Source organism: Chiloscyllium punctatum, chromosome 16, assembly GCF_047496795.1.
Source record: "Chiloscyllium punctatum isolate Juve2018m chromosome 16, sChiPun1.3, whole genome shotgun sequence".
NCBI classification, from domain to species: Eukaryota; Metazoa; Chordata; class Chondrichthyes; order Orectolobiformes; family Hemiscylliidae; genus Chiloscyllium; species Chiloscyllium punctatum.
The window spans coordinates 90714796-90737684 of record NC_092754.1 but is presented as its reverse complement, the minus strand read 5'-3'; the positions used below and the strand labels follow the sequence as shown (position 1 = coordinate 90737684).

At 46.2% G+C, this 22889-nt stretch overlaps 12 non-coding genes across 12 annotated transcripts; all 12 read right to left on the bottom strand.

The window, feature by feature from the left end:
* Nucleotides 1-526: 526 nt before the first annotated feature.
* trnav-cac (transfer RNA valine (anticodon CAC)) lies at nucleotides 527-599 on the bottom strand. The gene has a single exon. It is a non-coding gene; the product is annotated as a tRNA-Val (tRNA).
* Nucleotides 600-2124: 1525 nt separating this feature from the next.
* On the bottom strand, nucleotides 2125-2206 carry trnal-cag (transfer RNA leucine (anticodon CAG)). The gene has a single exon. It is a non-coding gene; the product is annotated as a tRNA-Leu (tRNA).
* A 1649-nt stretch (nucleotides 2207-3855) lies between these two features.
* On the bottom strand, nucleotides 3856-3928 carry trnav-cac (transfer RNA valine (anticodon CAC)). The gene has a single exon. It is a non-coding gene; the product is annotated as a tRNA-Val (tRNA).
* A 3256-nt stretch (nucleotides 3929-7184) lies between these two features.
* trnav-cac (transfer RNA valine (anticodon CAC)) lies at nucleotides 7185-7257 on the bottom strand. Its single transcript has one exon. It is a non-coding gene; the product is annotated as a tRNA-Val (tRNA).
* A 3256-nt stretch (nucleotides 7258-10513) lies between these two features.
* Nucleotides 10514-10586, bottom strand: trnav-cac (transfer RNA valine (anticodon CAC)). The gene has a single exon. It is a non-coding gene; the product is annotated as a tRNA-Val (tRNA).
* Nucleotides 10587-12111: 1525 nt separating this feature from the next.
* On the bottom strand, nucleotides 12112-12193 carry trnal-cag (transfer RNA leucine (anticodon CAG)). Its single transcript has one exon. It is a non-coding gene; the product is annotated as a tRNA-Leu (tRNA).
* Nucleotides 12194-13842: 1649 nt separating this feature from the next.
* Nucleotides 13843-13915, bottom strand: trnav-cac (transfer RNA valine (anticodon CAC)). Its single transcript has one exon. It is a non-coding gene; the product is annotated as a tRNA-Val (tRNA).
* A 1525-nt stretch (nucleotides 13916-15440) lies between these two features.
* trnal-cag (transfer RNA leucine (anticodon CAG)) lies at nucleotides 15441-15522 on the bottom strand. The gene has a single exon. It is a non-coding gene; the product is annotated as a tRNA-Leu (tRNA).
* A 1649-nt stretch (nucleotides 15523-17171) lies between these two features.
* trnav-cac (transfer RNA valine (anticodon CAC)) lies at nucleotides 17172-17244 on the bottom strand. The gene has a single exon. It is a non-coding gene; the product is annotated as a tRNA-Val (tRNA).
* Nucleotides 17245-18769: 1525 nt separating this feature from the next.
* Nucleotides 18770-18851, bottom strand: trnal-cag (transfer RNA leucine (anticodon CAG)). Its single transcript has one exon. It is a non-coding gene; the product is annotated as a tRNA-Leu (tRNA).
* Nucleotides 18852-20500: 1649 nt separating this feature from the next.
* trnav-cac (transfer RNA valine (anticodon CAC)) lies at nucleotides 20501-20573 on the bottom strand. The gene has a single exon. It is a non-coding gene; the product is annotated as a tRNA-Val (tRNA).
* A 1525-nt stretch (nucleotides 20574-22098) lies between these two features.
* Nucleotides 22099-22180, bottom strand: trnal-cag (transfer RNA leucine (anticodon CAG)). The gene has a single exon. It is a non-coding gene; the product is annotated as a tRNA-Leu (tRNA).
* Between the last annotated feature and the right edge of the window lie 709 nt (nucleotides 22181-22889).

Genomic DNA, 22889 nt, shown 5'->3' with positions numbered 1-22889 from the left:
GGTCCAGAGGTTCCTCTGAGAGTGTAATTTCTTTCATTGCTGTTGCTGATTGAAAGAGCCACTCAAGTGCGAACTGCTCCAAAACATGATTCAGGACCTCTGGTGCCAATTCTCGTACGTTGAATAACGACAGACAGCTTCCAAACGAGGCCTTTCAGAGACGCCTTTGGGGTACATTTAACAGACAGACAAGTTCAGGAATCCGTGGTGCACTGTGACACCAGCGCATCAGCTTCTTCCCTGTCTTTGAACCGAGCCGCCTGCGCAAGGAATGCAAATGCGGTACTGCTTTTCGTAGAAGAATCAGAAGGGGGTAACTACACTCTCAAACAGAATTGCATATGATCAGAACCAGTTTGGATAAAAACTTTACAATTCTTTGCACAGTCATTAAATGGAATTGCATTACATTTCACTACGCGAGCAGATTTGTTCAAGCAACTTCGAAGGCAGGTTTGCAGATGGGAAAGCAAGCAAGAAAGCACCGTTCTTGTCCATGTAAAAGGCTGCCGATGAAGAACAAAGCAGTTTCTGCCCAGTTTCGAACTGGGGACCTTTCGCGTGTGAGGCGAACGTGATGACCACTACACTACAGAAACAAGCCGCAGCCGCCCATCCGGCAGCTCAGGGGCATCCAGCACTGAAAGTTGAAGCCATTCTTCGTTTCACCTTTCTGTTTCCAATAGCTCGTTGTTGTCCAGCGTAATTGACATCTTCAAAACATAAAACAAAGACACGTGAAATTGATGATAAAATTTAGACAAGAATGTGGTCAATGTTTGGACCGTAGGGCGAGGTCGACTAGGCTGGGACGACTTTCCCTGCAGCGTAACGACTGCGACATGATCTAATGGAAGGGTTGGAAACTGAGTATTTACGTGTTTTACCCAAGTTGAGGTGAGTTGAAAACTCGAGAGCATAGGTTTAAGGTGAGTGGGCTGAAATTGACAAAGGACCTGAGGCACATTTCCCACACAGAAGGTTGTGCGTGTATGGAATGAGCTCCCAGAGGAAGCGGAGGAGGCTCAGAAAATTGCATGAGTTTCTGGATAGGATGGGTTGAGAGGGTTTGGGGCCAAATACTGGGGAACCGGACTTGTTTATATTTGGCTATGTGCTGAGCATGGACGAGATACACCGAAGTATCTGTTTCCACGCGGTGTCCCCCAAAAACGTTGTGTTGCTTACACCTGCTTTAAAGGATTACTTTTTAGCGGAGCTTGCCGTCGCAGTCTGTGGCACAATCCTTTACTGTGTTCGATGCTCACGGGAAAGGTAGTATTGCGAAACACTGCAGAAAGGAACGACTTCCTTACTTTTGCTCCGACTGACCATACTCTGTGAAATTTTCCCAGATCCTCAGTTAAGGACTTTTGCAGCTGGAAGTTTCCTCAGAAACGCTGTTAACTCGTAAAGTATTGAGCGAATCGCAAAACAGAAAGCATTTAACACGGAACACAAACAAAGCTGGCATACCTAATGCATTTTCAGACACAGAGGTGCATGAATGCTAAATGTGAGACAGTCCGAGGGCATGATTTATAAAGTAATCTCACAACTAACAACAGGACAATTCCAAACTACTCTTTCACACATACTGCAGCCTTAGGGAACCACCACTTCCCAGACAATACTGAAAAGAGAGAAAGAAAGAACCTAATAAGAATGGGCCATAAAAAGTGAATTTCACCAATCACAGTCTCGATTAGATTACCTTTCCCTTCCGATGTCTCCAGGACGGAAACGAAGGAAATGGGAGAAATTCAACAACATATCACATCGAAATTCGTTGGAACGATTTTCCCATTGGCCGAAAAACCAAATAACGACGAGTCGAGTCACCCCAGGACTTTGTTTCACAACAGCGATGAAATACCGGTCTCCATTCGGTTCCAGTACAAGCTCAACTTGCCTGGAACAGCACAGCTGCTTGCGATTTTCTGCGCGGGAGGCGAACACGATCATGACAGACAGAGACACTTTGAAATATTCGGCACTATCCCACACCACAGTTAATTCCCCGGGAAGCAAAGCCATTTTACTTTTGTTTTCAACATCAATACAGTGGGGACAGAAACAGCATTTTAACAAAAAAGCTGCAGCGTTGGAGTTGATCTGCAGAAATGGCAGTGGTGGGATTCGAACCCACGCCCCTTTCGAGACTGGAACCTGGATCCAGCGCCTTCGACCGCTCGGCCACACTACCAGCCGTCCGCGCGCACCATTTTCTTGCGTTTCCAACTGTGCTCTCCTGCATAACAGCAGATGCCAAGTCACATGAAAATGGTTCCATGATCCCTCTCCGACTCGTACAGCTGCTGGGATGTGCCCGTCTACAATATCAATTTCGCAGCAGATAATGAGAGCCCATCAATCCAGACAAAAATCAATGGTAAGCTGAGTCTATCTTCTCAGACTCCTTTCAGCTCCAAATGTATCTGTGAGAATATATGTTCGGTTATGATTTGGTCAAATAACCACGAGCTGCTTGACATTACTGCAATTTCGATTCTTGCTTTGCTAAATGATTTCACCCATTGCTTGAAACAGGGCAAGTTTCACGTTTACGCGGAACATGAAGCACACCGGACTACAGGGAAAATGCACAAAGCCGTGTTCCACATCATACCGTGCAGCGTAATTTCAGTCACTGTGTCTGTTTTGCAGAAAAAGAGTCCCAAACAATGTACTCCACCCTAAAACCGGAGGACGCATTCCTATTCGAGAACGACAGATCGCATTGTGAGGACGCTCTGACCTCGGAGCCAGTTCTAGATGCCACTTTCCTTGCCTTTTACCCTAACCGTGCAATTTGCTGCAGAGATGTTCACTCCTGGACATCAGCCACGTGGATAGCAACTGAGTTGGAAACCTGTGTGGGAATCGACGAGAAGCGACTCAATAAATTTTGCTCAATTCCATGGTGCTTATTAGAAATGCATTTTCTGTTCACCTCAATCTAAAAGGCAGTTTCTCAACATAGTAACAAAGTCAAAAGGTAATTACCTCACCCCACCCCCACTCCGGAAGAGGTGCTAACTGCCCTTGATTGCTTTTTGTTCTCGATGTGAAGAGCTCTCACGTCTCTGAGTCACCTTCACGTGTCTGGTTGCTGAGTGAGTCACAAAGAAGGAGTTTCTCCAGAGCTGCAACTGCCTGACTTCCCCACTCGACTTCGCCGTTTACATTTTCCTGCTCCTCAGTGATTTCAAGAAAACCAAATGTATGCGAAGTCATTCTGTAACCTCTCTGTCGATTCCTCCGTTTCAGTTCCAACGTGGCTTAGGTCTCGGGGCGCACCTTAATACTAGCGACACCATGAAAGCACAGGTCCAGAGGTTCCTCTGAGAGTGTAATTTCTTTCATTGCTGTTGCTGATTGAAAGAGCCACTCAAGTGCGAACTGCTCCAAAACATGATTCAGGACCTCTGGTGCCAATTCTCGTACGTTGAATAACGACAGACAGCTTCCAAACGAGGCCTTTCAGAGACGCCTTTGGGGTACATTTAACAGACAGACAAGTTCAGGAATCCGTGGTGCACTGTGACACCAGCGCATCAGCTTCTTCCCTGTCTTTGAACCGAGCCGCCTGCGCTAGGAATGCAAATGCGGTACTGCTTTTCGTAGAAGAATCAGAAGGGGGTAACTACACTCTCAAACAGAATTGCATATGATCAGAACCAGTTTGGATAAAAACTTTACAATTCTTTGCACAGTCATTAAATGGAATTGCATTACATTTCACTACGCGAGCAGATTTGTTCAAGCAACTTCGAAGGCAGGTTTGCAGATGGGAAAGCAAGCAAGAAAGAACCGTTCTTGTCCATGTAAAAGGCTGCCGAGGAAGAACAACGCAGTTTCTGCCCAGTTTCGAACTGGGGACCTTTCGCGTGTGAGGCGAACGTGATGACCACTACACTACAGAAACAAGCCGCAGCCGCCCATCCGGCAGCTCAGGCGCATCCAGCACTGAAAGTTGAAGCCATTCTTCGTTTCACCTTTCTGTTTCCAATAGCTCGTTGTTGTCCAGCGTAATTGACATCTTCAAAACATAAAACAAAGACACGTGAAATTGATGATAAAATATAGACAAGGATGTGGTCAATGTTTGGACCGTAGGGCGAGGTCGACTAGGCTGGGACGACTTTCCCTGCAGCGTAACGACTGCGACATGATCTAATGGAAGGGTTGGAAACTGAGTATTTACGTGTTTTACCCAAGTTGGGGTGAGTTGAAAACTCGAGAGCATAGGTTTAAGGTGAGTGGGCTGAAATTGACAAAGGACCTGAGGCACATTTCCCACACAGAAGGTTGTGCGTGTATGGAATGAGCTCCCAGAGGAAGCGGAGGAGGCTCAGAAAATTGCATGAGTTTCTGGATAGGATGGGTTGAGAGGGTTTGGGGCCAAATACTGGGGAACCGGACTTGTTTATATTTGGCTATGTGCTGAGCATGGACGAGATACACCGAAGTATCTGTTTCCACGCGGTGTCCCCCAATAACGTTGTGTTGCTTACACCTGCTTTAAAGGATTACTTTTTAGCGGAGCTTGCCGTCGCAGTCTGTGGCACAATCCTTTACTGTGTTCGATGCTCACGGGAAAGGTAGTATTGCGAAACACTGCAGAAAGGAACGACTTCCTTACTTTTGCTCCGACTGACCATACTCTGTGAAATTTTCCCAGATCCTCAGTTAAGGACTTTTGCAGCTGGAAGTTTCCTCAGAAACGCTGTTAACTCGTAAAGTATTGAGCGAATCGCAAAACAGAAAGCATTTAACACGGAACACAAACAAAGCTGGCATACCTAATGCATTTTCAGAAACAGAGATGCATGAATGCTAAATGTGAGACAGTCCGAGGGCATGATTTATAAAGTAATCTCACAACTAACAACAGGACAATTCCAAACTACTCTTTCACACATACTGCAGCCTTAGGGAACCACCACTTCCCAGACAATACTGAAAAGAGAGAAAGAAAGAAGCTAATAAGAATGGGCCATAAAAAGTGAATTTCACCAATCACAGTCTCGATTAGATTACCTTTCCCTTCCGATGTCTCCAGGACGGAAACGAAGGAAATGGGAGAAATTCAACAACATATCACATCGAAATTCGTTGGAACGATTTTCCCATTGGCCGAAAAACCAAATAACGACGAGTCGAGTCACCCCAGGACTTTGTTTCACAACAGCGATGAAATACCGGTCTCCATTCGGTTCCAGTACAAGCTCAACTTGCCTGGAACAGCACAGCTGCTTGCGATTTTCTGCGCGGGAGGCGAACACGATCATGACAGACAGAGACACTTTGAAATATTCGGCACTATCCCACACCACAGTTAATTCCCCGGGAAGCAAAGCCATTTTACTTTTGTTTTCAACATCAATACAGTGGGGACAGAAACAGCATTTTAACAAAAAAGCTGCAGCGTTGGAGTTGATCTGAAGAAATGGCAGTGGTGGGATTCGAACCCACGCCCCTTTGAAGACTGGAACCTGGATCCAGCGCCTTAGACAGCTCGGCCACACTACCAGCCGGTCGCGCGCACCATTTTCTTGCGTTTCCAACTGTGCTCTCCTGCATAACAACAGATGCCAAGTCACATGAAAATGGTTCCATGATCCCTCTCCGACTCGCACAGCTGCTGGGATGTGCCCGTCTACAATATCAATTTCGCAGCAGATAATGAGAGCCCATCAATCCAGACAAAAATCAATGGTAAGCTGAGTCTATCTTCTCAGACTCCTTTCAGCTCCAAATGTATCTGTGAGAATATATGTTCGGTTATGATTTGGTCAAATAACCACGAGCTGCTTGACATTACTGCAATTTCGATTCTTGCTTTGCTAAATGATTTCACCCATTGCTTGAAACAGGGCAAGTTTCACGTTTACGCGGAACATGAAGCACACCGGACTACAGGGAAAATGCACAAAGCCGTGTTCCACATCATACCGTGCAGCGTAATTTCAGTCACTGTGTCTGTTTTGCAGAAAAAGAGTCCCAAACAATGTACTCCACCCTAAAACCGGAGGTCGCATTCCTATTCGAGAACGACAGATCGCATTGTGAGGACGCTCTGACCTCGGAGCCAGTTCGAGATGCCACTTTCCTTGCCTTTTACCCTAACCGTGCAATTTGCTGCAGAGATGTTCACTCCTGGACATCAGCCACGTGGATAGCAACTGAGTTGGAAACCTGTGTGGGAATCGACGAGAAGCGACTCAATAAATTTTGCTCAATTCCATGGTGCTTATTAGAAATGCATTTTCTGTTCACCTCAATCTAAAAGGCAGTTTCTCAACATAGTAACAAAGTCAAAAGGTAATTACCTCACCCCACCCCCACTCCGGAAGAGGTGCTAACTGCCCTTGATTGCTTTTTGTTCTCGATGTGAAGAGCTCTCACGCCTCTGAGTCACCTTCACGTGTCTGGTTGCTGAGTGAGTCACAAAGAAGGAGTTTCTCCAGAGCTGCAACTGCCTGACTTCCCCACTCGACTTCGCCGTTTACATTTTCCTGCTCCTCAGTGATTTCAAGAAAACCAAATGTATGCGAAGTCATTCTGTAACCTCTCTGTCGATTCCTCCGTTTCAGTTCCAACGTGGCTTAGGTCTCGGGGCGCACCTTAATACTAGCGACACCATGAAAGCACAGGTCCAGAGGTTCCTCTGAGAGTGTAATTTCTTTCATTGCTGTTGCTGATTGAAAGAGCCACTCAAGTGCGAACTGCTCCAAAACATGATTCAGGACCTCTGGTGCCAATTCTCGTACGTTGAATAACGACAGACAGCTTCCAAACGAGGCCTTTCAGAGACGCCTTTGGGGTACATTTAACAGACAGACAAGTTCAGGAATCCGTGGTGCACTGTGACACCAGCGCATCAGCTTCTTCCCTGTCTTTGAACCGAGCCGCCTGCGCTAGGAATGCAAATGCGGTACTGCTTTTCGTAGAAGAATCAGAAGGGGGTAACTACACTCTCAAACAGAATTGCATATGATCAGAACCAGTTTGGATAAAAACTTTACAATTCTTTGCACAGTCATTAAATGGAATTGCATTACATTTCACTACGCGAGCAGATTTGTTCAAGCAACTTCGAAGGCAGGTTTGCAGATGGGAAAGCAAGCAAGAAAGAACCGTTCTTGTCCATGTAAAAGGCTGCCGAGGAAGAACAACGCAGTTTCTGCCCAGTTTCGAACTGGGGACCTTTCGCGTGTGAGGCGAACGTGATGACCACTACACTACAGAAACAAGCCGCAGCCGCCCATCCGGCAGCTCAGGCGCATCCAGCACTGAAAGTTGAAGCCATTCTTCGTTTCACCTTTCTGTTTCCAATAGCTCGTTGTTGTCCAGCGTAATTGACATCTTCAAAACATAAAAAAAAGACACGTGAAATTGATGATAAAATATAGACAAGGATGTGGTCAATGTTTGGACCGTAGGGCGAGGTCGACTAGGCTGGGACGACTTTCCCTGCAGCGTAACGACTGCGACATGATCTAATGGAAGGGTTGGAAACTGAGTATTTACGTGTTTTACCCAAGTTGGGGTGAGTTGAAAACTCGAGAGCATAGGTTTAAGGTGAGTGGGCTGAAATTGACAAAGGACCTGAGGCACATTTCCCACACAGAAGGTTGTGCGTGTATGGAATGAGCTCCCAGAGGAAGCGGAGGAGGCTCAGAAAATTGCATGAGTTTCTGGATAGGATGGGTTGAGAGGGTTTGGGGCCAAATACTGGGGAACCGGACTTGTTTATATTTGGCTATGTGCTGAGCATGGACGAGATACACCGAAGTATCTGTTTCCACGCGGTGTCCCCCAATAACGTTGTGTTGCTTACACCTGCTTTAAAGGATTACTTTTTAGCGGAGCTTGCCGTCGCAGTCTGTGGCACAATCCTTTACTGTGTTCGATGCTCACGGGAAAGGTAGTATTGCGAAACACTGCAGAAAGGAACGACTTCCTTACTTTTGCTCCGACTGACCATACTCTGTGAAATTTTCCCAGATCCTCAGTTAAGGACTTTTGCAGCTGGAAGTTTCCTCAGAAACGCTGTTAACTCGTAAAGTATTGAGCGAATCGCAAAACAGAAAGCATTTAACACGGAACACAAACAAAGCTGGCATACCTAATGCATTTTCAGACACAGAGATGCATGAATGCTAAATGTGAGACAGTCCGAGGGCATGATTTATAAAGTAATCTCACAACTAACAACAGGACAATTCCAAACTACTCTTTCACACATACTGCAGCCTTAGGGAACCACCACTTCCCAGACAATACTGAAAAGAGAGAAAGAAAGAACCTAATAAGAATGGGCCATAAAAAGTGAATTTCACCAATCACAGTCTCGATTAGATTACCTTTCCCTTCCGATGTCTCCAGGACGGAAACGAAGGAAATGGGAGAAATTCAACAACATATCACATCGAAATTCGTTGGAACGATTTTCCCATTGGCCGAAAAACCAAATAACGACGAGTCGAGTCACCCCAGGACTTTGTTTCACAACAGCGATGAAATACCGGTCTCCATTCGGTTCCAGTACAAGCTCAACTTGCCTGGAACAGCACAGCTGCTTGCGATTTTCTGCGCGGGAGGCGAACACGATCATGACAGACAGAGACACTTTGAAATATTCGGCACTATCCCACACCACAGTTAATTCCCCGGGAAGCAAAGCCATTTTACTTTTGTTTTCAACATCAATACAGTGGGGACAGAAACAGCATTTTAACAAAAAAGCTGCAGCGTTGGAGTTGATCTGAAGAAATGGCAGTGGTGGGATTCGAACCCACGCCCCTTTGAAGACTGGAACCTGGATCCAGCGCCTTAGACAGCTCGGCCACACTACCAGCCGGCCGCGCGCACCATTTTCTTGCGTTTCCAACTGTGCTCTCCTGCATAACAACAGATGCCAAGTCACATGAAAATGGTTCCATGATCCCTCTCCGACTCGCACAGCTGCTGGGATGTGCCCGTCTACAATATCAATTTCGCAGCAGATAATGAGAGCCCATCAATCCAGACAAAAATCAATGGTAAGCTGAGTCTATCTTTTCAGACTCCTTTCAGCTCCAAATGTATCTGTGAGAATATATGTTCGGTTATGATTTGGTCAAATAACCACGAGCTGCTTGACATTACTGCAATTTCGATTCTTGCTTTGCTAAATGATTTCACCCATTGCTTGAAACAGGGCAAGTTTCACGTTTACGCGGAACATGAAGCACACCGGACTACAGGGAAAATGCACAAAGCCGTGTTCCACATCATACCGTGCAGCGTAATTTCAGTCACTGTGTCTGTTTTGCAGAAAAAGAGTCCCAAACAATGTACTCCACCCTAAAACCGGAGGTCGCATTCCTATTCGAGAACGACAGATCGCATTGTGAGGATGCTCTGACCTCGGAGCCAGTTCTAGATGCCACTTTCCTTGCCTTTTACCCTAACCGTGCAATTTGCTGCAGAGATGTTCACTCCTGGACATCAGCCACATGAATAGCAACTGAGTTGGAAACCTGTGTGGGAATCGACGAGAAGCGACTCAATAAATTTTGCTCAATTCCATGGTGCTTATTAGAAATGCATTTTCTGTTCACCTCAATCTAAAAGGCAGTTTCTCAACATAGTAACAAAGTCAAAAGGTAATTACCTCACCCCACCCCCACTCCGGAAGAGGTGCTAACTGCCCTTGATTGCTTTTTGTTCTCGATGTGAAGAGCTCTCACGCCTCTGAGTCACCTTCACGTGTCTGGTTGCTGAGTGAGTCACAAAGAAGGAGTTTCTCCAGAGCTGCAACTGCCTGACTTCCCCACTCGACTTCGCCGTTTACATTTTCCTGCTCCTCAGTGATTTCAAGAAAACCAAATGGATGCGATGTCATTCTGTAACCTCTCTGTCGATTCCTCCGTTTCAGTTCCAACGTGGCTTAGGTCTCGGGGCGCACCTTAATACTAGCGACACCATGAAAGCACAGGTCCAGAGGTTCCTCTGAGAGTGTAATTTCTTTCATTGCTGTTGCTGATTGAAAGAGCCACTCAAGTGCGAACTGCTCCAAAACATGATTCAGGACCTCTGGTGCCAATTCTCGTACGTTGAATAACGACAGACAGCTTCCAAACGAGGCCTTTCAGAGACGCCTTTGGGGTACATTTAACAGACAGACAAGTTCAGGAATCCGTTGTGCACTGTGACACCAGCGCATCAGCTTCTTCCCTGTCTTTGAACCGAGCCGCCTGCGCAAGGAATGCAAATGCGGTACTGCTTTTCGTAGAAGAATCAGAAGGGGGTAACTACACTCTCAAACAGAATTGCATATGATCAGAACCAGTTTGGATAAAAACTTTACAATTCTTTGCACAGTCATTAAATGGAATTGCATTACATTTCACTACGCGAGCAGATTTGTTCAAGCAACTTCGAAGGCAGGTTTGCAGATGGGAAAGCAAGCAAGAAAGAACCGTTCTTGTCCATGTAAAAGGCTGCCGATGAAGAACAAAGCAGTTTCTGCCCAGTTTCGAACTGGGGACCTTTCGCGTGTGAGGCGAACGTGATGACCACTACACTACAGAAACAAGCCGCAGCCGCCCATCCGGCAGCTCAGGGGCATCCAGCACTGAAAGTTGAAGCCATTCTTCGTTTCACCTTTCTGTTTCCAATAGCTCGTTGTTGTCCAGCGTAATTGACATCTTCAAAACATAAAAAAAAGACACGTGAAATTGATGATAAAATATAGACAAGGATGTGGTCAATGTTTGGACCGTAGGGCGAGGTCGACTAGGCTGGGACGACTTTCCCTGCAGCGTAACGACTGCGACATGATCTAATGGAAGGGTTGGAAACTGAGTATTTACGTGTTTTACCCAAGTTGGGGTGAGTTGAAAACTCGAGAGCATAGGTTTAAGGTGAGTGGGCTGAAATTGACAAAGGACCTGAGGCACATTTCCCACACAGAAGGTTGTGCGTGTATGGAATGAGCTCCCAGAGGAAGCGGAGGAGGCTCAGAAAATTGCATGAGTTTCTGGATAGGATGGGTTGAGAGGGTTTGGGGCCAAATACTGGGGAACCGGACTTGTTTATATTTGGCTATGTGCTGAGCATGGACGAGATACACCGAAGTATCTGTTTCCACGCGGTGTCCCCCAAAAACGTTGTGTTGCTTACACCTGCTTTAAAGGATTACTTTTTAGCGGAGCTTGCCGTCGCAGTCTGTGGCACAATCCTTTACTGTGTTCGATGCTCACGGGAAAGGTAGTATTGCGAAACACTGCAGAAAGGAACGACTTCCTTACTTTTGCTCCGACTGACCATACTCTGTGAAATTTTCCCAGATCCTCAGTTAAGGACTTTTGCAGCTGGAAGTTTCCTCAGAAACGCTGTTAACTCGTAAAGTATTGAGCGAATCGCAAAACAGAAAGCATTTAACACGGAACACAAACAAAGCTGGCATACCTAATGCATTTTCAGACACAGAGATGCATGAATGCTAAATGTGAGACAGTCCGAGGGCATGATTTATAAAGTAATCTCACAACTAACAACAGGACAATTCCAAACTACTCTTTCACACATTCTGCAGCCTTAGGGAACCACCACTTCCCAGACAATACTGAAAAGAGAGAAAGAAAGAACCTAATAAGAATGGGCCATAAAAAGTGAATTTCACCAATCACAGTCTCGATTAGATTACCTTTCCCTTCCGATGTCTCCAGGACGGAAACGAAGGAAATGGGAGAAATTCAACAACATATCACATCGAAATTCGTTGGAACGATTTTCCCATTGGCCGAAAAACCAAATAACGACGAGTCGAGTCACCCCAGGACTTTGTTTCACAACAGCGATGAAATACCGGTCTCCATTCGGTTCCAGTTCAAGCTCAACTTGCCTGGAACAGCACAGCTGCTTGCGATTTTCTGCGCGGGAGGCGAACACGATCATGACAGACAGAGACACTTTGAAATATTCGGCACTATCCCACACCACAGTTAATTCCCCGGGAAGCAAAGCCATTTTACTTTTGTTTTCAACATCAATACAGTGGGGACAGAAACAGCATTTTAACAAAAAAGCTGCAGCGTTGGAGTTGATCTGCAGAAATGGCAGTGGTGGGATTCGAACCCACGCCCCTTTCGAGACTGGAACCTGGATCCAGCGCCTTAGACCGCTCGGCCACACTACCAGCTGGCCGCGCGCACCATTTTCTTGCGTTTCCAACTGTGCTCTCCTGCATAACAACAGATGCCAAGTCACATGAAAATGGTTCCATGATCCCTCTCCGACTCGCACAGCTGCTGGGATGTGCCCGTCTACAATATCAATTTCGCAGCAGATAATGAGAGCCCATCAATCCAGACAAAAATCAATGGTAAGCTGAGTCTATCTTCTCAGACTCCTTTCAGCTCCAAATGTATCTGTGAGAATATATGTTCGGTTATGATTTGGTCAAATAACCACGAGCTGCTTGACATTACTGCAATTTCGATTCTTGCTTTGCTAAATGATTTCACCCATTGCTTGAAACAGGGCAAGTTTCACGTTTACGCGGAACATGAAGCACACCGGACTACAGGGAAAATGCACAAAGCCGTGTTCCACATCATACCGTGCAGCGTAATTTCAGTCACTGTGTCTGTTTTGCAGAAAAAGAGTCCCAAACAATGTACTCCACCCTAAAACCGGAGGTCGCATTCCTATTCGAGAACGACAGATCGCATTGTGAGGACGCTCTGACCTCGGAGCCAGTTCTAGATGCCACTTTCCTTGCCTTTTACCCTAACCGTGCAATTTGCTGCAGAGATGTTCACTCCTGGACATCAGCCACATGGATAGCAACTGAGTTGGAAACCTGTGTGGGAATCGACGAGAAGCGACTCAATAAATTTTGCTCAATTCCATGGTGCTTATTAGAAATGCATTTTCTGTTCACCTCAATCTAAAAGGCAGTTTCTCAACATAGTAACAAAGTCAAAAGGTAATTACCTCACCCCACCCCCACTCCGGAAGCGGTGCTAACTGCCCTTGATTGCTTTTTGTTCTCGATGTGAAGAGCTCTCACGCCTCTGAGTCACCTTCACGTGTCTGGTTGCTGAGTGAGTCACAAAGAAGGAGTTTCTCCAGAGCTGCAACTGCCTGACTTCCCCACTCGACTTCGCCGTTTACATTTTCCTGCTCCTCAGTGATTTCAAGAAAACCAAATGGATGCGATGTCATTCTGTAACCTCTCTGTCGATTCCTCCGTTTCAGTTCCAACGTGGCTTAGGTCTCGGGGCGCACCTTAATACTAGCGACACCATGAAAGCACAGGTCCAGAGGTTCCTCTGAGAGTGTAATTTCTTTCATTGCTGTTGCTGATTGAAAGAGCCACTCAAGTGCGAACTGCTCCAAAACATGATTCAGGACCTCTGGTGCCAATTCTCGTACGTTGAATAACGACAGACAGCTTCCAAACGAGGCCTTTCAGAGACGCCTTTGGGGTACATTTAACAGACAGACAAGTTCAGGAATCCGTGGTGCACTGTGACACCAGCGCATCAGCTTCTTCCCTGTCTTTGAACCGAGCCGCCTGCGCAAGGAATGCAAATGCGGTACTGCTTTTCGTAGAAGAATCAGAAGGGGGTAACTACACTCTCAAACAGAATTGCATATGATCAGAACCAGTTTGGATAAAAACTTTACAATTCTTTGCACAGTCATTAAATGGAATTGCATTACATTTCACTACGCGAGCAGATTTGTTCAAGCAACTTCGAAGGCAGGTTTGCAGATGGGAAAGCAAGCAAGAAAGCACCGTTCTTGTCCATGTGAAAGGCTGCCGATGAAGAACAAAGCAGTTTCTGCCCAGTTTCGAACTGGGGACCTTTCGCGTGTGAGGCGAACGTGATGACCACTACACTACAGAAACAAGCCGCAGCCGCCCATCCGGCAGCTCAGGGGCATCCAGCACTGAAAGTTGAAGCCATTCTTCGTTTCACCTTTCTGTTTCCAATAGCTCGTTGTTGTCCAGCGTAATTGACATCTTCAAAACATAAAAAAAAGACACGTGAAATTGATGATAAAATATAGACAAGGATGTGGTCAATGTTTGGACCGTAGGGCGAGGTCGACTAGGCTGGGACGACTTTCCCTGCAGCGTAACGACTGCGACATGATATAATGGAAGGGTTGGAAACTGAGTATTTACGTGTTTTACCCAAGTTGGGGTGAGTTGAAAACTCGAGAGCATAGGTTTAAGGTGAGTGGGCTGAAATTGACAAAGGACCTGAGGCACATTTCCCACACAGAAGGTTGTGCGTGTATGGAATGAGCTCCCAGAGGAAGCGGAGGAGGCTCAGAAAATTGCATGAGTTTCTGGATAGGATGGGTTGAGAGGGTTTGGGGCCAAATACTGGGGAACCGGACTTGTTTATATTTGGCTATGTGCTGAGCATGGACGAGATACACCGAAGTATCTGTTTCCACGCGGTGTCCCCCAAAAACGTTGTGTTGCTTACACCTGCTTTAAAGGATTACTTTTTAGCGGAGCTTGCCGTCGCAGTCTGTGGCACAATCCTTTACTGTGTTCGATGCTCACGGGAAAGGTAGTATTGCGAAACACTGCAGAAAGGAACGACTTCCTTACTTTTGCTCCGACTGACCATACTCTGTGAAATTTTCCCAGATCCTCAGTTAAGGACTTTTGCAGCTGGAAGTTTCCTCAGAAACGCTGTTAACTCGTAAAGTATTGAGCGAATCGCAAAACAGAAAGCATTTAACACGGAACACAAACAAAGCTGGCATACCTAATGCATTTTCAGACACAGAGATGCATGAATGCTAAATGTGAGACAGTCCGAGGGCATGATTTATAAAGTAATCTCACAACTAACAACAGGACAATTCCAAACTACTCTTTCACACATACTGCAGCCTTAGGGAACCACCACTTCCCAGACAATACTGAAAAGAGAGAAAGAAAGAACCTAATAAGAATGGGCCATAAAAAGTGAATTTCACCAATCACAGTCTCGATTAGATTACCTTTCCCTTCCGATGTCTCCAGGACGGAAACGAAGGAAATGGGAGAAATTCAACAACATATCACATCGAAATTCGTTGGAACGATTTTCCCATTGGCCGAAAAACCAAATAACGACGAGTCGAGTCACCCCAGGACTTTGTTTCACAACAGCGATGAAATACCGGTCTCCATTCGGTTCCAGTACAAGCTCAACTTGCCTGGAACAGCACAGCTGCTTGCGATTTTCTGCGCGGGAGGCGAACACGATCATGACAGACAGAGACACTTTGAAATATTCGGCACTATCCCACACCACAGTTAATTCCCCGGGAAGCAAAGCCATTTTACTTTTGTTTTCAACATCAATACAGTGGGGACAGAAACAGCATTTTAACAAAAAAGCTGCAGCGTTGGAGTTGATCTGCAGAAATGGCAGTGGTGGGATTCGAACCCACGCCCCTTTCGAGACTGGAACCTGGATCCAGCGCCTTCGACCGCTCGGCCACACTACCAGCCGGCCGCGCGCACCATTTTCTTGCGTTTCCAACTGTGCTCTCCTGCATAACAACAGATGCCAAGTCACATGAAAATGGTTCCATGATCCCTCTCCGACTCGCACAGCTGCTGGGATGTGCCCGTCTACAATATCAATTTCGCAGCAGATAATGAGAGCCCATCAATCCAGACAAAAATCAATGGTAAGCTGAGTCTATCTTCTCAGACTCCTTTCAGCTCCAAATGTATCTGTGAGAATATATGTTCGGTTATGATTTGGTCAAATAACCACGAGCTGCTTGACATTACTGCAATTTCGATTCTTGCTTTGCTAAATGATTTCACCCATTGCTTGAAACAGGGCAAGTTTCACGTTTACGCGGAACATGAAGCACACCGGACTACAGGGAAAATGCACAAAGCCGTGTTCCACATCATACCGTGCAGCGTAATTTCAGTCACTGTGTCTGTTTTGCAGAAAAAGAGTCCCAAACAATGTACTCCACCCTAAAACCGGAGGTCGCATTCCTATTCGAGAACGACAGATCGCATTGTGAGGACGCTCTGACCTCGGAGCCAGTTCTAGATGCCACTTTCCTTGCCTTTTACCCTCACCGTGCAATTTGCTGCAGAGATGTTCACTCCTGGACATCAGCCACGTGGATAGCAACTGAGTTGGAAACCTGTGTGGGAATCGACGAGAAGCGACTCAATAAATTTTGCTCAATTCCATGGTGCTTATTAGAAATGCATTTTCTGTTCACCTCAATCTAAAAGGCAGTTTCTCAACATAGTAACAAAGTCAAAAGGTAATTACCTCACCCCACCCCCACTCCGGAAGAGGTGCTAACTGCCCTTGATTGCTTTTTGTTCTCGATGTGAAGAGCTCTCACGCCTCTGAGTCACCTTCACGTGTCTGGTTGCTGAGTGAGTCACAAAGAAGGAGTTTCTCCAGAGCTGCAACTGCCTGACTTCCCCACTCGACTTCGCCGTTTACATTTTCCTGCTCCTCAGTGATTTCAAGAAAACCAAATGGATGCGATGTCATTCTGTAACCTCTCTGTCGATTCCTCCGTTTCAGTTCCAACGTGGCTTAGGTCTCGGGGCGCACCTTAATACTAGCGACACCATGAAAGCACAGGTCCAGAGGTTCCTCTGAGAGTGTAATTTCTTTCATTGCTGTTGCTGATTGAAAGAGCCACTCAAGTGCGAACTGCTCCAAAACATGATTCAGGACCTCTGGTGCCAATTCTCGTACGTTGAATAACGACAGACAGCTTCCAAACGAGGCCTTTCAGAGACGCCTTTGGGGTACATTTAACAGACAGACAAGCTCAGGAATCCGTGGTGCACTGTGACACCAGCGCATCAGCTTCTTCCCTGTCTTTGAACCGAGCCGCCTGCGCAAGGAATGCAAATGCGGTACTGCTTTTCGTAGAAGAATCAGAAGGGGGTAACTACACTCTCAAACAGAATTGCATATGATCAGAACCAGTTTGGATAAAAACTTTACAATTCTTTGCACAGTCATTAAATGGAATTGCATTACATTTCACTACGCGAGCAGATTTGTTCAAGCAACTTCGAAGGCAGGTTTGCAGATGGGAAAGCAAGCAAGAAAGAACCGTTCTTGTCCATGTAAAAGGCTGCCGATGAAGAACAACGCAGTTTCTGCCCAGTTTCGAACTGGGGACCTTTCGCGTGTGAGGCGAACGTGATGACCACTACACTACAGAAACAAGCCGCAGCCGCCCATCCGGCAGCTCAGGGGCATCCAGCACTGAAAGTTGAAGCCATTCTTCGTTTCACCTTTCTGTTTCCAATAGCTCGTTGTTGTCCAGCGTAATTGACATCTTCAAAACATAAAAAAAAGACACGTGAAATTGATGATAAAATATAGACAAGGATGTGGTCAATGTTTGGACCGTAGGGCGAGGTCGACTAGGCTGGGACGACTTTCCCTGCAGCGTAACGACTGCGACATGATCTAATGGAAGGGTTGGAAACTGAGTATTTACGTGTTTTACCCAAGTTGGGGTGAGTTGAAAACTCGAGAGCATAGGTTTAAGGTGAGTGGGCTGAAATTGACAAAGGACCTGAGGCACATTTCCCACACAGAAGGTTGTGCGTGTATGGAATGAGCTCCCAGAGGAAGCGGAGGAGGCTCAGAAAATTGCATGAGTTTCTGGATAGGATGGGTTGAGAGGGTTTGGGGCCAAATACTGGGGAACCGGACTTGTTTATATTTGGCTATGTGCTGAGCATGGACGAGATACACCGAAGTATCTGTTTCCACGCGGTGTCCCCCAAAAACGTTGTGTTGCTTACACCTGCTTTAAAGGATTACTTTTTAGCGGAGCTTGCCGTCGCAGTCTGTGGCACAATCCTTTACTGTGTTCGATGCTCACGGGAAAGGTAGTATTGCGAAACACTGCAGAAAGGAACGACTTCCTTACTTTTGCTCCGACTGACCATACTCTGTGAAATTTTCCCAGATCCTCAGTTAAGGACTTTTGCAGCTGGAAGTTTCCTCAGAAACGCTGTTAACTCGTAAAGTATTGAGCGAATCGCAAAACAGAAAGCATTTAACACGGAACACAAACAAAGCTGGCATACCTAATGCATTTTCAGACACCGAGATGCATGAATGCTAAATGTGAGACAGTCCGAGGGCATGATTTATAAAGTAATCTCACAACTAACAACAGGACAATTCCAAACTACTCTTTCACACATACTGCAGCCTTAGGGAACCACCACTTCCCAGACAATACTGAAAAGAGAGAAAGAAAGAACCTAATAAGAATGGGCCATAAAAAGTGAATTTCACCAATCACAGTCTCGATTAGATTACCTTTCCCTTCCGATGTCTCCAGGACGGAAACGAAGGAAATGGGAGAAATTCAACAACATATCACATCGAAATTCGTTGGAACGATTTTCCCATTGGCCGAAAAACCAAATAACGACGAGTCGAGTCACCCCAGGACTTTGTTTCACAACAGCGATGAAATACCGGTCTCCATTCGGTTCCAGTACAAGCTCAACTTGCCTGGAACAGCACAGCTGCTTGCGATTTTCTGCGCGGGAGGCGAACACGATCATGACAGACAGAGACACTTTGAAATATTCGGCACTATCCCACACCACAGTTAATTCCCCGGGAAGCAAAGCCATTTTACTTTTGTTTTCAACATCAATACAGTGGGGACAGAAACAGCATTTTAACAAAAAAGCTGCAGCGTTGGAGTTGATCTGCAGAAATGGCAGTGGTGGGATTCGAACCCACGCCCCTTTCGAGACTGGAACCTGGATCCAGCGCCTTAGACCGCTCGGCCACACTACCAGCCGGCCGCGCGCACCATTTTCTTGCGTTTCCAACTGTGCTCTCCTGCATAACAACAGATGCCAAGTCACATGAAAATGGTTCCATGATCCCTCTCCGACTCGCACAGCTGCTGGGATGTGCCCGTCTACAATATCAATTTCGCAGCAGATAATGAGAGCCCATCAATCCAGACAAAAATCAATGGTAAGCTGAGTCTATCTTCTCAGACTCCTTTCAGCTCCAAATGTATCTGTGAGAATATATGTTCGGTTATGATTTGGTCAAATAACCACGAGCTGCTTGACATTACTGCAATTTCGATTCTTGCTTTGCTAAATGATTTCACCCATTGCTTGAAACAGGGCAAGTTTCACGTTTACGCGGAACATGAAGCACACCGGACTACAGGGAAAATGCACAAAGCCGTGTTCCACATCATACCGTGCAGCGTAATTTCAGTCACTGTGTCTGTTTTGCAGAAAAAGAGTCCCAAACAATGTACTCCACCCTAAAACCGGAGGTCGCATTCCTATTCGAGAACGACAGATCGCATTGTGAGGATGCTCTGACCTCGGAGCCAGTTCTAGATGCCACTTTCCTTGCCTTTTACCCTCACCGTGCAATTTGCTGCAGAGATGTTCACTCCTGGACATCAGCCACGTGGATAGCAACTGAGTTGGAAACCTGTGTGGGAATCGACGAGAAGCGACTCAATAAATTTTGCTCAATTCCATGGTGCTTATTAGAAATGCATTTTCTGTTCACCTCAATCTAAAAGGCAGTTTCTCAACATAGTAACAAAGTCAAAAGGTAATTACCTCACCCCACCCCCACTCCGGAAGAGGTGCTAACTGCCCTTGATTGCTTTTTGTTCTCGATGTGAAGAGCTCTCACGCCTCTGAGTCACCTTCACGTGTCTGGTTGCTGAGTGAGTCACAAAGAAGGAGTTTCTCCAGAGCTGCAACTGCCTGACTTCCCCACTCGACTTCGCCGTTTACATTTTCCTGCTCCTCAGTGATTTCAAGAAAACCAAATGGATGCGATGTCATTCTGTAACCTCTCTGTCGATTCCTCCGTTTCAGTTCCAACGTGGCTTAGGTCTCGGGGCGCACCTTAATACTAGCGACACCATGAAAGCACAGGTCCAGAGGTTCCTCTGAGAGTGTAATTTCTTTCATTGCTGTTGCTGATTGAAAGAGCCACTCAAGTGCGAACTGCTCCAAAACATGATTCAGGACCTCTGGTGCCAATTCTCGTACGTTGAATAACGACAGACAGCTTCCAAACGAGGCCTTTCAGAGACGCCTTTGGGGTACATTTAACAGACAGACAAGCTCAGGAATCCGTGGTGCACTGTGACACCAGCGCATCAGCTTCTTCCCTGTCTTTGAACCGAGCCGCCTGCGCAAGGAATGCAAATGCGGTACTGCTTTTCGTAGAAGAATCAGAAGGGGGTAACTACACTCTCAAACAGAATTGCATATGATCAGAACCAGTTTGGATAAAAACTTTACAATTCTTTGCACAGTCATTAAATGGAATTGCATTACATTTCACTACGCGAGCAGATTTGTTCAAGCAACTTCGAAGGCAGGTTTGCAGATGGGAAAGCAAGCAAGAAAGAACCGTTCTTGTCCATGTAAAAGGCTGCCGATGAAGAACAACGCAGTTTCTGCCCAGTTTCGAACTGGGGACCTTTCGCGTGTGAGGCGAACGTGATGACCACTACACTACAGAAACAAGCCGCAGCCGCCCATCCGGCAGCTCAGGGGCATCCAGCACTGAAAGTTGAAGCCATTCTTCGTTTCACCTTTCTGTTTCCAATAGCTCGTTGTTGTCCAGCGTAATTGACATCTTCAAAACATAAAAAAAAGACACGTGAAATTGATGATAAAATATAGACAAGGATGTGGTCAATGTTTGGACCGTAGGGCGAGGTCGACTAGGCTGGGACGACTTTCCCTGCAGCGTAACGACTGCGACATGATCTAATGGAAGGGTTGGAAACTGAGTATTTACGTGTTTTACCCAAGTTGGGGTGAGTTGAAAACTCGAGAGCATAGGTTTAAGGTGAGTGGGCTGAAATTGACAAAGGACCTGAGGCACATTTCCCACACAGAAGGTTGTGCGTGTATGGAATGAGCTCCCAGAGGAAGCGGAGGAGGCTCAGAAAATTGCATGAGTTTCTGGATAGGATGGGTTGAGAGGGTTTGGGGCCAAATACTGGGGAACCGGACTTGTTTATATTTGGCTATGTGCTGAGCATGGACGAGATACACCGAAGTATCTGTTTCCACGCGGTGTCCCCCAAAAACGTTGTGTTGCTTACACCTGCTTTAAAGGATTACTTTTTAGCGGAGCTTGCCGTCGCAGTCTGTGGCACAATCCTTTACTGTGTTCGATGCTCACGGGAAAGGTAGTATTGCGAAACACTGCAGAAAGGAACGACTTCCTTACTTTTGCTCCGACTGACCATACTCTGTGAAATTTTCCCAGATCCTCAGTTAAGGACTTTTGCAGCTGGAAGTTTCCTCAGAAACGCTGTTAACTCGTAAAGTATTGAGCGAATCGCAAAACAGAAAGCATTTAACACGGAACACAAACAAAGCTGGCATACCTAATGCATTTTCAGACACAGAGGTGCATGAATGCTAAATGTGAGACAGTCCGAGGGCATGATTTATAAAGTAATCTCACAACTAACAACAGGACAATTCCAAACTACTCTTTCACACATTCTGCAGCCTTAGGGAACCACCACTTCCCAGACAATACTGAAAAGAGAGAAAGAAAGAACCTAATAAGAATGGGCCATAAAAAGTGAATTTCACCAATCACAGTCTCGATTAGATTACCTTTCCCTTCCGATGTCTCCAGGACGGAAACGAAGGAAATGGGAGAAATTCAACAACATATCACATCGAAATTCGTTGGAACGATTTTCCCATTGGCCGAAAAACCAAATAACGACGAGTCGAGTCACCCCAGGACTTTGTTTCACAACAGCGATGAAATACCGGTCTCCATTCGGTTCCAGTACAAGCTCAACTTGCCTGGAACAGCACAGCTGCTTGCGATTTTCTGCGCGGGAGGCGAACACGATCATGACAGACAGAGACACTTTGAAATATTCGGCACTATCCCACACCACAGTTAATTCCCCGGGAAGCAAAGCCATTTTACTTTTGTTTTCAACATCAATACAGTGGGGACAGAAACAGCATTTTAACAAAAAAGCTGCAGCGTTGGAGTTGATCTGCAGAAATGGCAGTGGTGGGATTCGAACCCACGCCCCTTTCGAGACTGGAACCTGGATCCAGCGCCTTAGACCGCTCGGCCACACTACCAGCCGGCCGCGCGCACCATTTTCTTGCGTTTCCAACTGTGCTCTCCTGCATAACAACAGATGCCAAGTCACATGAAAATGGTTCCATGATCCCTCTCCGACTCGCACAGCTGCTGGGATGTGCCCGTCTACAATATCAATTTCGCAGCAGATAATGAGAGCCCATCAATCCAGACAAAAATCAATGGTAAGCTGAGTCTATCTTCTCAGACTCCTTTCAGCTCCAAATGTATCTGTGAGAATATATGTTCGGTTATGATTTGGTCAAATAACCACGAGCTGCTTGACATTACTGCAATTTCGATTCTTGCTTTGCTAAATGATTTCACCCATTGCTTGAAACAGGGCAAGTTTCACGTTTACGCGGAACATGAAGCACACCGGACTACAGGGAAAATGCACAAAGCCCTGTTCCACATCATACCGTGCAGCGTAATTTCAGTCACTGTGTCTGTTTTGCAGAAAAAGAGTCCCAAACAATGTACTCCACCCTAAAACCGGAGGTCGCATTCCTATTCGAGAACGACAGATCGCATTGTGAGGATGCTCTGACCTCGGAGCCAGTTCTAGATGCCACTTTCCTTGCCTTTTACCCTAACCGTGCAATTTGCTGCAGAGATGTTCACTCCTGGACATCAGCCACATGGATAGCAACTGAGTTGGAAACCTGTGTGGGAATCGACGAGAAGCGACTCAATAAATTTTGCTCA